Source organism: Nymphaea colorata, chromosome 14 (assembly GCF_008831285.2).
Source record: "Nymphaea colorata isolate Beijing-Zhang1983 chromosome 14, ASM883128v2, whole genome shotgun sequence".
Taxonomy (NCBI): domain Eukaryota; kingdom Viridiplantae; phylum Streptophyta; class Magnoliopsida; order Nymphaeales; family Nymphaeaceae; genus Nymphaea; species Nymphaea colorata.
Window position 1 is genome coordinate 10306533 of NC_045151.1, and position 18467 is coordinate 10324999.

An 18467-nucleotide genomic window follows, 5' to 3' on the forward strand; every position below is an offset into this window, starting at 1 on the left:
TTGGCTATTTTCTGTTTCATGTATATCGTTTTAAAGTGTTTATTAGTTGAGCTTAGAGTTCTTGCTCGTGAGTGGGTCTAAGCTGTAGGTTTATGCCCTTGTTTTTCTTTGTTCTCATTTTTTTCCAAGTTCGACATTGCAGCCGCAGGCACTTCTGGATAAATGTAAGGGCGGATGCATTCAGTGGAGGAGTTGGATCACAAGTCAAAGATCTAAATTGACACAGGGTTGCCCTTTCAAGCAACCACACTTTAGGAATTGTTTATTTTTCAACTTCTGTAATTAAACTAGTAGCATCACTCTTGAAGAACCTTTTGACTTGTTTATATATGAGGTAGTAAATGTGCATTTTTTGGTCTAACTTAATATCCGTTTGTTACATGTGTTCGATCTTCACTTCCCACTTACTGGACTCTTATTTTCCTCAAACTGCACAAAACTGCTAGTTCCACCCGTGATTTTGCAGAGGTTAGGGACCGACTTTTGTATGGTTTTTGGGTCAAAGTTGGGTATTGAACTTGACACTCTCAAAATTTTAGAATTTTTGGACCGAAGTTATAAAATTCTTACTAAATTGTTTCCTGTTAACTTGGTGCAGGAACTCAAAATTTCCAAATTTTACCTTTCTGCTCTCCAAATTGGAGCTCTATGGTTGTTGTCAAGCTTGAATGTTCCAATGAATGGACCAACATGTAGCTACTTAGCAATGTCTTGTCTATTGGCCACGCTTTTGGTCTCCCTAGAGTATTATTTATGCATTCTTTCTAGTTGGCATGTACTGTTGCATTTAAGTTTCAGTTGTGTTGTATTATTTATTGACTATATATACTCTTGTTAGGTGATCAATCTTGCAAATGCTCCATCAATTGTTGGCAAGCATTTAGACGATGAGTGTCCTGAAGATTTCATCAAGGGCCTTATTCTCTTTGTTTCTTTTTTTCATGTTGAGAAGAGGTAATTCTTCTTTCTCTCTCTCTCTATAAATATTTCATTTGAAGGAAGCTTGTTGCCGTAGCTTAGAGAGACAGAGACTACAGAATGTAGACGAAGAGGACGAGCAGGGAGAGACTTCAGACCCTCCTCTGCTTCACGCTTCCTTTTATCATCCCCTCCAGGATTCTGTTGTTCACCTTGTCACCAGCTCTACCACTTCACTGTATCCTACCTCCCATCTGGACCATCCCTGGTAAAGCATGTTTGTTAATCTATATTAGCATGTCGGTACTTTGTTATGACTGTTAACACTTTTGTATTGTTTTAATTTTTTAATGCTTTTGTATTGTTTTAATTTACCAGATTATAGAGAATTTCCTGTTATTTAAGGTTTGGATTCAGATCATGAGAAACCATATCCAAGGTCCGACTTTAAGCAATAGTTTATTATGTTTTCAAAAAGACAGATTCCAATCTCACAGGTTTGAATGCATATATTATACTATATAATTAGTTCAACGCATGTCATTTATGATAAATTATTTTAATTTTTTTCATCTGATTTTTGTTTTCAAATTTCTTGCTTATTGAGGTAGAAATCAATAACCTGTCTATTCTCAGCAAGACTTCAACGGCTTTACGATTATTCGCCTGTGATGTAACCCGTTGAGGTCATGCTTATGACTGATCGGTCACTAATTTCTAATTAATATGGTCATTAATTAGCGATTAATTAATAAGTATGTGCAGTGGGGAACTAACTATTGTAGTTTATCATTTTATTATGAATTCCTGTAATAGGATCCAAAGTTTGGCATATAAAAGTCTTCATACAAGACTGGCTGTTTCCAGGCAACCAGCCAACAACGTTAAGGTGATGGTGGCAGCCCCAAGTTGGGCATTTGCTGAACCCGGCAGCTAACTAGCAGCCTCTTGTATTTTAATGGCGAACTTATAGGCTCAATTGTTGACATGGCGGATCGATCACCGTGTTCTTTCACCACGGCACCTAAGGGTGGAGTCAGAAATTTTTTCTTGAAGAGGTACGAATTATTCAAAATATGAACCGAAATATCATTTTTGAAAACAAGACAAGTGTTTTTTTTTTAATTTATATGTAATTTTTTTATTATTTTTTTATTTTAAGTGGGGCCAAGGTCCTTGTTTGCTTGGCTCTGCCCCACTCTAATAATGATGAGCATCTTCTTCTCATTGTTCTTGGAAGTGCAGTCAAGTGTACATGGCCAGGGAGATCAAATCAAGCGAGATTATTGCTTTGAAAAAGATACGCATGGACAATGGGAGAGGAGTATCATGGACAATGGGAGAGAAGGAGTATGCCAATTAGCTACTTTACTATCTAATAGGACATTTTTAGATGATGGATGCATTTTCTTTAGTTTTGACTTTTTTTTTTTGTTACAATTGCAGCTTCCTATAACTGCTATACGTGAAATCAAAATTTTAAAGAAACTTCATCATGAGAACATCATTCAGTTAAAAGAGATTGTGACATCTCCAGCTTCTATTTCTTCAATAAGGTATTCTTCAATTGTGATGACTTTAGTTGGTCATTGATCTTATATTCTCTATATCTAATTACCAGGACCCGAAAAAGATGAACACGGAAGGCCAGGTATTTCTTAGTGCATTTAAAATTCCATTATCATATTTTTTTCTTTATCTGTTACGTTTTGAAACATTAATTTTTGTGCAGATGGCAATCAATACAAGGGAAGCATTTATATGTTGTTTGAATACATGGACCATGATTTGACTGGGTTATCAGATAGACCTGGAATGCGGTTTACAGTTCCCGAGATAAAGGCAAACTTCTCTTTAGCTTAAGAAATTCATTTTAACACACTTAATTGTGGTCAGTACCTCAATTGAATATATTCTTATTTGTATGAATTCTTCTATGTATATCTCAGTGTTACATGAGGCAGCTGTTAACGGGACTTCACTATTGCCATGTTAATCAAGTTCTTCATCGTGATATTAAAGGTCACTAGACAGCAGTGTTGTTATTTTCACCCCATAGAATATACTGCAATGTCTTCTGGGCTTGTTTGTTTCCCATCTAACTACTTCGGTGTCTTGCTTTCTCTCCTGTGCAGGTTCCAATCTTCTAATTGACAATGAAGGGCATTTGAAGCTTGCAGATTTTGGCTTAGCTAGATCTTTTTCTAGTGACCATAATGGAAATCTCACACAAACCGTGTCATAACTCTTTGGTACAGGTAACCTGTCATATCTTGTTGTCAATCATGTTGATGTTGGTTTTTGGACACAGTTTCTCTTTTCTAATCGTTGAGTTCATTGGCAGACCTCCAGAGTTGCTGCTTGGCTCCACTAAGTATGGGCCAGCTGTGGACATGTGGTCGGTTGGTTGTATTTTTGCTGAGCTACTAAATGGGAAGCCAATTTTGCCTGGAAAGAATGAGGTGCCTGCACAAGCTTATGATTTTTGAGAACTGTAAACAATAATATTGGATGCAAAGATGAAACTGATCCAACTTAGTGATTCACAACTGAAAATAGCACAAAAATTATAGATGTATTACTTCGCTCACCAAGTTCCAACACTTAATCTATAGTTTTTATCCTCATGCATTAAATCGTTTTCATGATGTAACATTTGAATTTAGAATGAAGAGCCCCAAGGCAAGTCATTAACGTCCCCTTTTTCCGTTGTCTTATCATTTTTGGGATTGATAATAGTTTCCGGTGTTAGTAGTAACTGACTGGAGAGGGGATGGACTAACTTTACAGGCAGACATTTTATGAAAAAGATAATTTAAAAAATTATTATCCTCAATTTTTATGGATGATACGGCTTATCTTTTAGGATTCCAGTGTGGGGTTTCTAGTTTTTAGAGCATTTGACTCGTACTATGGCTTGTGTTAGATCCTCATTTGTCATACCACCAACTAGGCCATTTGACCTGTCGAGTAGCTTGCCTGCTTGGTGCTTTGGTGACTAGGCCCTGGCCTGAAAGTCATAGAGCGTCATTGGACTTCTAGTGCATAGGCTCCCACTTTTTTATATTAATATGTGGTGTTATTTGTATCGTATGATAGAGAGGCATATTTTATAATACATGTCATATAGGGCAGCAAAACCTATACGATACACTTATGATGCTCATGATTTGCATGTGTGTAGTAGGTGTATCGGAACGATATCACTGTTGTATGATACGCTACAACTGATACAGCCCATATCTTACAATACTGAGCAATTTTTAAGAAAGGGGCCCAGTGTCCCTTTTGATCGTTTTCTCTTCTATCACTTCTAAGAGCTTTGGGTGGGGGGGGGGGGGAGTTTTTTGCTGATTTTGGAGAGCAATTTTCAAATAAATCGAGGGAGAAACTGCCGGTTTGAAGGGAAATTTACATGTGGGAAATCCATTTGTATTTGGGAAAAGAGGGCTTTAGTGTTTCTTCTTCTACAAAAGGTATACAATCTCTCAATTTCGTGGTTTACATAAATTCATCCATACTGTTTCCATTATATGTTCTATGTTGGTCCTCTTCTTCTCTATGAGGTCAGTTTGAGTTGATCAAAGCGGTCTGACTAAAATAAACTCAATAAGGATGTGTAAAACAAATCCATATATTCCCCTTGCGCCCCCCCCCCCCCCACACCAATAAAAAAACACACACACACACATGCATCATGATGTTTCCATTATATATTCTATGTTGGTCCTCCTCTTCTTCTCTATGATTGAAACTTTCCTTTTCCTGATAATTCTAGCCAGAGCAGTTGAAGAACTATGTGGATCACCTGATGAGGTTAACTGGCCGGGAGTTTCAAAGATTCCTTGGTACAATAATTTCAAGCCTTCAAGACCAATGAAGAGGCGCCTTAGAGATGTTTTTAAGCAGTAAGTACAAAACATATGAATCTGGTTTACAGTGATTTATAGTGAAAATTTGTTTTGAGGTCTTTTTTTCACATTTGCTTTTTGTTATGTTGTGTTTGTGTAGTTTTGTGGTTTATCAGTGCTTTACCACCTTATTATTGTTATTGTTTCCAGTTTATATAGAGGTAATGTGCACCTGAGATGCAGTTATTTTTGCTTTCAGCTTTGATCGACATGCTTTGGAGTTGTTGGAGCGGATGCTAACTCTTGACCCATCTCAGGTATCATCTTGCTATATTCTCAGAGTTTTGGAGGTTTGAACTTTTGTGATAAATGATTTAGTGTATGGATGTGAGTTCTGGCAAGTGGGAGTAGCAAACCTACTCCTTGAATTCTTATAATTATTAAGTGGTGAGTCCTGCTCCTGATCTGAACGTCCTTGCAAAACGAACGACACTCTGCAAATAACATTGCAAGTTTGGCCTTGGGTGTCCTTAGCAGTTTTAGTGTCAGCTTTACTATAGACTTATCAAGTTCTTAAGTTTCTAATTTTGGGCTCCCAAGGGAGTTAATCTCTTTCTTGTTTTGACAGTGATCTCCGTAGTTTCCCCAAGTTTGGAGAACAAGGCTTTTACTTCTTATTTGTTAAGTAGCTCTGTGCATGTAAATGTCTTTATTTCTAGATAGGGCATGATCTCTTATTTGTGGATTCTAATGATAGAATCATCACAAACTCCAAAATCAAATGAACCATGTACTAGTATTTCCTTGGATTTCTTTTTACAGCAAAAAGAGATGAAGGTTTTACGTTTTTTTTTTTTTGTTAGTCTTGCAACAGCCTCTCCCTCCTTCCCCCCCTCTCTCTCTCTCTTTCTCTCTCTGTGGTGCTGAAAAGGAAAGACTTCCTATATTAAGTTACTAAAGAAACATGAATAATAACCTTTACAAGATTTTTCCAAGTTGAGGTTTTTTGAGTTAATATTTATTGTTCTAATTTATTTTCTGCCAAAAATCATACATCATTCTTGGTCATTGTATTGTCCAGTCATATAAATATTCCTATTGTTGGCCTCCAAGCTTCTTTTGTTCGGTACCATGTCTTTTTTGCAAGCCACTTGTGGTGATGAGAGTAATATAAGAAAAATCTTCGGGAGTTATGTAGTTCTCTGCCCATTATCATTGTCGAGTTACTATTTCAGTCTGCATTTGTGAACAGGGTGTCAAGAGGTGAGGTTGTTGCACTAAAGCATTGATGACTGCTTCACTTGATTCTAAAAGTATTGCTGCTAGTGCTTTTGATTGCTTTCTGGAAAATTATGAATTACCCAACTAGCGTCCTGTTCATCTACCAAAATGAAATAACTGTGATGTATATGACATGAAAGTGATACCTGGCATTTCAATGTATTTACAGTTTTGTTTTCTTCCCAAATATGGAAATGTACATTCAAACTTCTCTGTGACTTAAAAATGACAAAGGGAATCAGTGTTTCTTGAGAAAATTATGGTCTATTTTTGAACTTGTCCTTGTCTGGTGGAATGTTATTGGAAGAATGTTGTCAGCAATTGTTCAGCATTCAGTGTTGTCAATTCTTGTTTCTAGAACAGGCTGGACTTAAGGAGCTAAGGTTTAGAACGATTGTTGCTATGATGTCCAGCTAGTGAACAGTTAATCCGACTAGCCAACTAATCAGTTCCCTGCTAAGTCACATGCAAACGGGGATATGGTCCCTGTACTCCCCATATCACAGATGCAGCACTGCGGTTAAGGGACATATCTGGATATTGCTTGTTTTTTTTTAAACATTTTTTTGGTTAAAATTGAAAAAGGAAGGGCAGGAAGGGAGAGAGAGAGAACTGACTGTAAACCTGAATGGTTTTGAATGAGAGAGAGAGAAAGAGAGAGAGAGAGAGAGGAAAAGGGCACACACTGAAAATCCTTTTTCTTGAACAGTGGTCCCATTTATTTCTTATAACTTTCTAAAATTTCTCTTCGAATTTTGTCAGGTAGAATTCTATTATTCTACATATTGAAATACTGGGTGCATTTTCTATTTCGATCTGCATTCTGTGTCTTGTTATTTCTATTTACAAGAGGTTCTTCAGCTGCTTTGAAGTCAAAACTAGAGACTAGAGTTAGATATGTTGGTACCACTCCTTCCTCCTAGCTATGATATTTATCTGGTTGAGATTGTATTCTTCCTTGATGTTCTTGCATTTCTCCAATTTTTATCTTTTCTTCTTGAAGTCTGCTGTTGATATGTCAACCCTTTTTCCTCCTTGCATCCTCTGCTGTTTGTGTTTGTTTGTCCACTAATGGTTTCATTTTCTTCTTTTCAGAGGATATCTGCAAGAGATGCACTTGATGCTGAGTATTTCTGGTGTGATCCGTTGCCATGTGACCCAAAAAGGTACAAAAACTTTTGTTCATGCCAGGTGTCACAATTGATGGCCTTCTGATAGCCGGTTCTGGCCTTCCTCTTAGTTTACCCAAATACGAGTCATCCCATGAGTTCCAGACCTAGAAGAAAAGACAACAGCAAAGGCAGCATGAAGAAACAGCCAAGAGGCAAAAATTACAGCATCCTCTGCAGCATCAACGTTTGCCGCCAATTCAGCAGCCAGGGCAACCGCATATGCAAATCAGGCCTGGCCCTAACCAACCCATGCATAATGCCGCACCTCAAGTTGTTGTTGGGCCAAGTCACCACTACAATAAGCCTCGGGGACCTCCAGGAGGACAGAACAGGTATCCTCAAGGCGGAAACCCAAGTGGTGGATACAATCCAAATCGTGGTGGCCAAGCTGGTGGATATGCTACTGGACCTTATCCACCTCAAGGCCGAGGTCCTGGTTATGCTGGAACCAGTATGCCTGGAGGTGGCCCTCCTAGAGCTGGAGCTGGGGCCTATGGCGTCGGGGCTCCAAATTATCCCCAATCAGGTCCTTATGGCAATTTTGGTACTGGTCGGGCACCCAACATGATGGGTGGTAATCAGAATCCACAATATGGTTGGCCACAGTAGTCTGGAAGCAAACTGAAGCATGATCTGTTCAATATATTTGTGCACTTGACTGGTGATCCTACATTCTGAAGAGAAGGGCTCTGCCAGGGACTTCCGCTTTCATCTCAAGTGGGTCGATGGGAATTGGTTTAATGCACCAGAGGTATTCCTACAAACCAGTGTTGGATATTTAAGAATATCCCTTGACCTAGATTTAATTCATGCACTTGTTTTTAGTTTTATATGGAGAAAGAGGAGATGGTTTGGTATTTCATTACTACGCTGCTCCTTTGTCCTGCAGACAAAAACAAGAATGTGTGATTTTCTCTTCGATGTTTATCATAGCTTGACTGGCGATGATGAACTTGTCAGTATATGGATGGGTTATGTGGGTTTTGTCTTGTGACTAGAATCTTCGTAGTAGCTATGCAGTCCAATTTCATTTTTGCATAGGAATGGTTGGGTTGTTTGTATGGTGTAGTGGTTCTGAAGTTCTTTCACCAGCTGCTTCACGTCAAAGGCTGAAATGACTTGAACATGGGAATGCCTCTTTGTTTGCATACAGGAAGATCAAGGAATCAGTGGACCTGGGGAGCCCTTTAGAAGGGCGAACTAATCTTCGACTATCACTAATTCTTTTTTTTTTAAAAAAAAAATCTCAGGTTTGGTGCTTTTCTGTTCATTCGTCTAGAATTAGCCCTGGATGTGCTTTGTGCTCCAAATTACCAAGCCGGGTGCCCCTTGTGCGAAGGGGAGATGGCCTAAGGTTCTGGAGAACATTGAACTTTTATTTGTACAATCGTTTTTGAAGTAGACTAGGAATTGTAGCTATTGTCCTGTGTTTCTGATAGAATTTTCACCAAATTAAAAATCGTTTTTAAATATAAAAACGACCTTCAAATTTTTTTTTTTTTTTTGTATCTAAAACTTCTTTGGCATATGTAAAATGACCACCAGTTTTCAGTTGGACCAATTAGGTTGGATTTGCAACATTATTTAGTAGTCTTCATTTTTTTTAGAATTTTGGATCTTTAGTCATTAACCTCACACGACATTGATGGAAAGGTTTGCTTTGTTGTTTTCATTTTTTTTTTGAGTGAAATTTTATATCTTATAGTTGGTAAGGGTTCAACTTACTAAATATAGGTTCACTTCTTCGTTTTTAGGACGTGTTTATGTTCCTATAAACTGTTTTATTTTTTTTTATTGAACTCTTGATTTATTTAGCATAAGGTGCATGAGTGATTAGATAGGCAGGGATAGAGTAGAATAGATGATTTGTATTTGACTTTTGAATTCGATAGTTTGATTTTTGAATTGGATAGTTTGATCTTCCCTACTTCTATAGGAGAGCATATGAACTTCTTCTTCTAACCAACAAATCAGTCTGGTTTCATAAAACCTTCTCTTTTGGTAGAAAAGAGTTCTTACTTCCAGGTGATATGTCATTTGATGTCAAGTACTTTTTTGAAAGATAAAATTTTTTATTGTGCCTAAAACCATTTTAAAAGTGTCTTATCATGCAATGATATGCCTGCCCAAGTAAAAGGAAACTTTCAAGTTTTTTTTGTTGTCAATCATTAGAAGAGGAAATGTGGAAAAATCGTATGAAGCTGAGAAAGTCAAGACTAGGAGATGTTATTTGCTCTAGTGATCAAGTGTTTGTACGGGTTTAGCTGGAAAATATCTTAAGAGAAAAGCCATAATGCCTTATAAAATATTGGCAGGTAGCAAAATAAGAGTTCAGAGATGGGCTCGGGGCTTGTGTAGTTGTTCCTCTAGGTTAATAATCAAGAGTACCGGGTAGACATATAGGTGATTTAAGTCTATGCAGCGAAGATAATGACTTATGAACTTTTGGCATGTTAAAAACCCGCAAGGTGAAACGGGTTGATATGTGACAAAACTACACATGACCACCAAAGCGGTGGATCTTCGTAGTAGCCTTTGGGGTGGTGAGGTATTCCCTCAAAGGTGAAGGTCGGCCTGAAAAAGAAAATCAAAAGCAAGAAAAAATGAAAAGGCAAAAAGCCAAATGCAGAAAAAAAGGGAAGAAAAAGAAGCAAAACCAAGAAAAACAAAAAAGTTGTCTGTCAAGAGATAAATGGCATGAAGGCTGAACTCGAAGGAATTGAAATGCGACAATCTTTCATGGATGTGCGAAGCTTGGAAAATTTAAAGGCTTCCCCTCTAGAGATTCAACAACATTGATGCGAAATGAATCCCGATGCTTGTACGGTATTGAGGGTAAATGAAGGGCATATCATTTGCACAACACGAGCACTTTCTGCGTATGATTTAAATTGATGATTTATAAACTATTTAAAAGTAAACATTTGACATCTCTTGTAATGTTTCCTGACTTCATGGGCATATGAGGAACTCCCAACCCCTCTCTATTTTTGAAAAATGTTGTCCTTTTTATTACCAAACCGCTAATCCATTCAAAGAATAGATGAAACCCCTCAAACATATTCCACTCATGCTGAGTGTAATGAATTTTCCATCTTCCCCTTTCCATGTTCCCATCACAATTTGTTTTATTGTGAAGGCTAGGCAGTATTTTTGTTGATTTCTCTTTTAAGGTTTGCTTAGGAAAGGGTTTGAAAGAGTCGTTAGCTTTTTAACTTTTTTATCATTATTATTATTATTATTATTTTACATTGTCAGTGTCTTTTGATTCATGCAGCTGATGTCGAAGTTTAAAGTCCAATTCATCAGTGTTCTTGTGGATGTACAAGGGTTTTAGAAAAGCCTATTCATGTTGCACGAAAGTTTTATCTTGTACTTTAAAATCAAGTTTTTATTTGAGTTCCCAACAAAGTTGTGGCGTCCAATTTGATTTGAGTGAGTTTACATAAATTTTTGGCTGAAACAGAAAGTAACTAATCCTGGTTGCAAAAGTTTGCACAAAGACAGGCAAATCCTGTCATTGTTTGTTTGTGTTTTTTGTTTGTTAGCTTGTCATAATTGGTAGGAAGTCAAGTGTTATGCATGTACATTGCCTGAGAGCTCGAAACCACACCCTCTACGTCGGAAATCTCCTACAATTGCAGAGATTGCTGCAGAATTCTATTCCAAAGTTGTGGATGTTTGGGTGACTTTAACATTTGATGATTGATTTGTTTTGCTTGCCAAGACTTATCCCTTGGGTTTAGTTTATTTTGTTGTAGGGAATCTGATCTGACCCAGTGGTTGCAAAGTTGATGTCGAAAACAGAGAATTTTTGTTAGAGAAATTTACATATATGTGCTGAAATTAGATTGCTTGCAGAAACCAAACAAGTTTCAATTGGTCTATATTTTACCTGAGTTGAGTTAGGATTTTGTGTGTGATATGACAGCTGAAGTCAGAATCGTGTAGGCTTCTTTCACGGTCTTTCAAATTTGCTTATATTTAGGTCCAATTAATTTAGAGAACATAGATTTCAAGTAAGGATTTTGGCTATTTTCTGTTTCATGTATATCGTTTTAAAGTGTTTATTAGTTGAGCTTAGAGTTCTTGCTCGTGAGTGGGTCTAAGCTGTAGGTTTATGCCCTTGTTTTTCTTTGTTCTCATTTTTTTCCAAGTTCGTCATTGCAGCCGCAGGCACTTCTGGATAAATGTAAGGGCGGATGCATTCAGTGGAGGAGTTGGATCACAAGTCAAAGATCTAAATTGACACAGGGTTGCCCTTTCAAGCAACCACACTTTAGGAATTGTTTATTATTCAACTTCTGTAATTAAACTAGTAGCGTCACTCTTGAAGAACCTTTTGACTTGTTTCTATTTGAGGTAGTAAATGTGCATTTTTTTGTCTAACTTAATATCCGTTTGTTCCCTTTGTTCGATCTGTACTTCTCACTTATTGGACTCTTAGTTTCCTCAAACCGCACAAAACTGCTAGTTCCACCAGTGATTTTGCAGAGGTTAGGGACCGACTTTTGTATGGTTTTGGGGTCAAAGTTGGGTACTGTTTTGTTATGGATATATGTTGATACATCAATTTAGTTGATTCTTGGTTTTACTGTTCAATTTGATAGAAGCTTTTCCAAGAATTGGTTGTTTTAGACTGAAACACAGAGGGATTGGTCTCACTCTGAAAGGACCAGGATTAGATCTGGACCCATGAAGATTACAGACACGCTGTTGAAGCAATTACCACCTAAAACCAGCTCGCCTGCTCATCTTGTTAACAGTTAACTAGTGTTTTTGCAGTATGCTTACAACATTACACAGAAAATCAAAGATACTACTTGCACACAAAATGGTCAAACATAGAACTATATCTGCTTCCAGTTTACAGCAAAATACTTGGATTGGATTTTGGTGTGCTATGCATGATCTACAGGTTTGAAAAGTAGAAACCATACTGAAATGTTGTATTTATTGTAATTCACTTATATTCGTATCTCAGTTGGGTAATGCTCGACATTTCGTTGTCATTTCAGTACGCAGAATGTGTAAGCATAGTATGTAAAAGCAAAAAACTTTTACTGAGTTATTGGATGTACCTGAAGTTCATCCAACTCTTTGTAGGCACTGGGGGCCAAATTGGAGCTCTATAGACGAGGTCGTTGTCAAGCTTGAATGTTCCAATGAATGGACCAACATGTAGCTACTTAAGCTTGAATGTTCCAATGAATCGACCAACATGTAGCTACTTAAGCTTGAATGTTCCAATGAATGGACCAACATGTAGCTACTTAGCAATGGCTTGTCTATTGGCCATGCTTTTGGTCTCCATAGAGTATTATGCATGCATTCTTTCTAGTTGGCATGTGCTGTTGCATTTAAGTTTCAGTTGTGTTGTATTATTTATTAACTATATATATTCTTGATAGGTGATCAATCTTGCAAATGCTCCATCAGTTGTTGGCAAGCATTTAGACGTCCTGAAGATTTCATCAAAGGCCTTATTCTCTTTGTTTCTTCTTTTTTTCATCTTGAGAAGAGGTAATTCATCTTTCTCTCTCTCTCTCTCTAAATATTTCAATGTTTGCTTTTGCAAGATCCCATATGTTCTTGACCTTAAAGTATAAGACAAACTTCTGATGAAAAAAATTGAGAAAATAAACATAATGGCAAAAATGAGAATGAAGAAGTCAATAAAAATGAGAAATAGGGCCAAAGATAGTGATCGCAATTGAGTCTAGCAGCAATCTGCTGCTACATGGTTGAGTTATGTACACATATATCATGTTAGTTAGCCAACTCTTTTGGCTTACCTTTTTCGGAAAAATTATGGCATTACAAATTATCTTGTGTTTGAATGTGCTACCACATTGATATTGCATTAGCTAATGATTGGACACTTTGGCCCACTTAGTTACTTTCCATGGTATGGGTCATGGCCAAAATCTTATTTGTTGTAGTGATCAATCATTTTCTTACATGTAGATTTGCAGAGCTGCTGGATGCAAGCCCATCCGTGCTGTATCTGATCTTCTTTAACTCAGGCAAATTCTTGCCTCTTTTTTATGAAGCCGCTCACATGGCCTAGGTAACAAAGTCATTATATTGGGTGATATTTGAGGGAGAGAAATTCTTTCATGTTTTTGATGGACGTTTGGAAAATGAAATCATGCAGGAAGTGGTGTTTGAAGTATGCAAAAGTTGCAAGGAGATGGTGTTGAAGGAGTCCTTGCATATGCACATGGTTATGTGGGCAGTTCTCCATTGAAGTGTTCCAGTATATTTATTTTATCTATAAGCTTTCTTTTTTATTCTGTTTTGTTATGGATATATGTTGATACATCAATTTAGTTGATTCTTGGTTTTGTTGTTCAATTTGATAGAAGTTTTTTCAAGAATTGATTGTTTGAGACTGAAACACAGGGATTGGTCTCACTCTGAAAGGACCATGGTTAGATCGGGACCCATGAAGATGACCAAGGCAAAATAGAATATGAATTCAGAAAATGTGCTTACGTCTTATTTCTTTCATGCTTCTCTCGTCCTCGTCCTCGTCCTCGTCGTCTCCCTCGCACTCTCACTCTCCTGCTCCAGCCACTCGCCCTCATCTCTCTCTCGCTGCCTCCCCTGACTCCCTCCCTCACTGTGTCTGCTCTCTCGCTCCCTCCCGAGTCCCTCCCTGACTCCCTCCCTGCGTCTGGGGCCTCTGGATGATCGATGACTTTGACAACGGCGGCACCGTCTTTGATTCATGTACGACCCTGAGCTTCTTCCTCGAGGGGTGGTGTGACTGGTGTTGCTGGACGCCTGGACCTGTGCGTGAACACCAGTGCCGAGTGCCGACGAGGGAACCGCGAGGCACGAGAGCGAGGCTGCCGGCTGCTGAGCTCCCTCCAGTTGAAGCCCACGGTCCACCTGCCGGCTTCCGCCGCTCGATTTCAATTTGCAGATTTAACTACGAAACACCCACCCGCTGCTCGATTGCAATTTGTAGACCATCACGGTCAGTCCCCCTTCTTTAGTTCTTTCCCCTTTTCTTCCACTCTGTTTTTCGCCTTTCTATTGGTTTCTTTAAGCATCTCTGTGCCTCCGGCATGGCATGTTGCAGTAGTAATGTTTTTTCATCGATTTTATTTCCCCTTAAAATCATATGAATTTGTGTTGTTGTGGAAGGCGATTTCTTCAGTTCATTTGAGGAAATTGATTTTTCCTTTTACAGGAACCGATTCTGGCTTCCGACCGCATTTTCTGTTCAATTATATTTCTTCTCTGTTCCTCTTGTTATATGCTTATGGGGGCTGGTTTTGTTTTCTACGAACTAATCTGGCTCTGAGGTGATGATTACATTTATTTGAAAGCCTGCTTACTGGAAGCTGATTTGGTGATGTTGGTTTTATGCCTGGTAGATGAATCAAAATGACAAATGGAGCCTATGGCTGTTATTAGTAGGTGAACTAGCATTATGAGGATGGTCTCTTCATTGGTCAACTGAATCAGAAACATTCGGAAAGAGAAGCTTCTCTGATAACTGGAAAATATGCTACTTGCATCCGCAAACATGGTAAATGGATATAAAATGAGAATCGGAAAGATTTTTCTCATTCATTTTTTCCAAAAAATATATTTCTATATTTTCAATTCGAGATTTTCAGGCCATCAAACGGCCCCATGTAAAGTTTGTCAATGCATGCAAATCTTCCCTTTAGTGGAGAAGTGAACAGAGTCTTGAGGTTCTTGGAGTTGCTGCAATAGAAAAAAGGTGATTCTCTTTTTCCTTCTTTGGGGGGCATTGTTTACTTAAGTAGATTGCGTTCGTCTTCTTTTGGATGCCATTGCAGGAAGGTGTTCCTGGAACAATCGATCTACTTCGGAAGGCTGGAATCAACTTTTGGATGCTTTTTGGTGATAAACAAAATACAGCCAATCAGATAGCACTTTCTTGCAACCTAATTTCTCCTGGTTAGTCATGCTTCATTTTCTTTTTTGACCAGCCCAGGTGACTTCTTTCTCTTGCAACTCTCTCTCTCTCTGAGATAAGTTTGAAGGAAGCTTGTTGTTGTAGCTCAGAGAGACAAGAATGTAGACTAAGAGGATGAGCAGGGAGAGACTTCAGAACCTCCTCTTCCTTCACGCTTCCTTTTATCATCCCCTCCAGGATTCTATCGTTCACCTTGTCACCAGCTCTTACCTCCCATCTGGACCCTGGTAAAACACTGTTTTGAAATTGCTATCTTTCAACAAATAAATTTTATACATAACATGACATTAATCGGCTCATATATATATATAAATAAATCATATATTTATTTATTTAATCTGATATGTGCGTAGAATATTTGGCAATTGCAAAAACAAGAGAATAAGTCCTCAGAATTGATTTAATGAATAGTCGTTGAGAACAAATGCTCATAATTGGCTTATTAATTAATTGTATTAGCAGAGACCCACTTCTCAGTTTTGAGCAAGACAGGGACCAGGTTGGGACCAGGTTGAGATCCCGGCTAACATTATCTGGTCTGATTTAAACTGTTCATTCTCGTTAGCTTTCATTTACATATGTTCAACTAGTTCAGCCAACTAGGGTTGGACTCGAACTCATCCATGCAAGTTCAACTTGTTAATGAACGAGTCTAATTTGAGTTTGATTTGCTCGGTCGTCTCAACTTGTTTAATAAAAGGAGTCGAATTTGAGTTTGATTTACACGAGTTCGACTCGTCGTATTGCATGTTTGTTAATCTATATTAGCATGTCTATGACTTTTAACACTTTTGTATTCTTTTAATTTTTTAACGCTTTTGTATTGTTTTAATTTGCCAGATTGTAGAGAATTTTTTCCTATTATTTAAGGTTTGGGTTCAGATCATGAGAAACCATATCCAAGGTCCGAAACCTCACTGCTTGGATTCGGTACCCAAGCCTTTCGGCATGTCGTGTCAGAATTGAGCACAATTAACATGTTTATTTATTGTTTTGCTATATATATATATATATATATATATATATATATATATATATTGGTGAAAACCAATACAAAAGTCAGACTTATTAAGATTAATTATTATTTTTTATGTAATCTAACCTTATAAATATATGAGATTAAAAGTGATTTGATGAGAAACATATGTTAAGTTAGTTGTTTTTAAATTGTTTTAATTAAAAAAATAAACAGTTCTTATACCATCAAAGTTTGTATAGTAGAAAAATCTTTTTTTTTTACAAAAATTCTTAAACTAAAACATGATTTATATTAAAGTAATATTATGTTTTCAAAAAGACAGATTCCAATCTCACAGGTTTTAATGCATATACTATATAATTAGTTCCACGTATGTCATTTATGTTAAATTAATTTAATTTTTTTCATCTCATTTTTGTTTTCAAATTTCTTGTTTATTTTTCATAATCAAATTTTTAAGTTTTACTTGAAGTATGAGGTAAAAATCAATAACCTGGCTATTCTCAGCACGACTTCAATGGCTTAGGTCTACGATTATTCGCCTGTGACGTAACCCGTTGAGGTCACGCTTGTGACTGGTCGGTCACTAATTTCTAATTAATAAGGTCATTAATTAGCAATTAATTAATAATTTTTTTTCGTGGGGAACTAACTATTGCAGTTTATCATTTTATTATGAATTCCTGTATTAGGATCAGAAGTTAACATATAAAAGTTTTCATACAAGACTGGCCGTTTTCAGGCAACCAGCCAACAAGGTTAACGTGATGGTGGCAGCCCCAAGTTGGGCATTTGCTTAAAGGTCTTCGCCTGAACCCGGCAGCTAACTAGCAGCCTCTTGTATTTTAATGGCTAACTTATAGGCTCAATTGTTGGCATGGCGGATCACATCACGGTTATACTTTTAAATTTAAATTTTGATATGAACCGTCATTTTTCAAAATTAGACAAGTGTTTTTTTTATTTATATGTATTTTTTTATTTTTTATTTTTAAGTGGGGCCCCTGAACACTCTAATAATGATGACCATCTGGCTAAGCCTCGGCACCTGGGCCGGTCCGTAGAAATCGGGCTCAGACACCCAAAAACCCAGGCTTGAGTGTGGCCGATTAAATTATAATATTATCATGCCCACCTGAGACGGCTCGGTGCCTTTTTTTCTGAACCTGAGTTGGATTTTTTTCTGAACCCGAGTCGGATCGGGTATTGAGTGCCTGCGGGCGGCCTGGCCGGGTGCCCAGACTTACATCTGGCCACATGGTTTGGGGCTTCATGTTGGCTACAACCTAATGAGCTTTTACTTGGCCGATTTAACGTGTATGCTATTGAATGATGGCTTGACTGCAATATTTAGAGCTTCCTCATAATAATAATGATGATGATAACAACAATTTTAATAATATCTTGTTTGATGTTAAATGTTTGAGATCTCAATAGAATCTCAATCGGCAAGAAAGACATAGAGATCTTTGTGATGCAGATAAGCAGATCCTAAGTTGCACCACTGTCAATTAAGACAAGGAACCGCTGCTTAGTTTCCTTCTACATATAGGTTTTGGATTCCACGTTCCGAATGAAAGCTCCTTCCTTCCCCTTTATCTCTGAGTCTCAAGCTGTCAGCCTCATCCTTCAATTTGCTTGTAGAACCCACTCCTTTTTTGTTGGTACAGAAGCATAGTCTTTCCACCCACCCATTTGAGTTATACCCCTTAGTGTTACATAAAGGTTTGAAAATGTATTTTCCTTATAAAGCTCTGCTGATACAACCTCCTAGAAGAATCTGTTAAAAAAAAAGACTCAGTTCTTCAAAATAAAACTAGAATGGGATTGATATGGTCCAGGGTTTTTGTTCGAGATGAACATGAAACAAGCACACAGAAAACAAGAGAGTCCACGGAGGGAGTAATTATAGAGTTCAGTTAGGCTCCATTTATCTGCTTCATGTTAACCTTCCAGTGCTTTATAGATTGCATGGTGGCTGGCAAACGGGAATGAAGTTGTACAATTATTATAAGTCTATAACGGTGACATTCGTCACCCGTATTTCTTGACTACAAGCATGTCAAGATCGGCTCAAACTCAACTCATCTATACTCGTTTATTTTATGACAAAATTTGCATACTTCAGCCAGCAAAAAAACTCGTTTAAGTGGGATCGGCTTCTCTATGGTTTTGATTCTTCGGGTCCCATTTCTTCACTTTTTGAAAGGTGGAAGGGCTTTGCCGGATGTCACTGGGTCTTGAGTTGAAACGAATCGAGTTACATAAACTTGAACTATGGACTCATTAAAAAGCTTGACCTTAAA

General features: G+C 37.6%; 1 pseudogene; it reads left to right on the forward strand.

Annotated features, from left to right (window-relative positions):
- The first annotated feature begins 2173 nt into the window (after positions 1 to 2173).
- On the forward strand, positions 2174 to 8216 carry LOC116267478 (cyclin-dependent kinase C-2-like; annotated as a pseudogene).
- The last annotated feature ends 10251 nt before the right edge of the window (positions 8217 to 18467 follow it).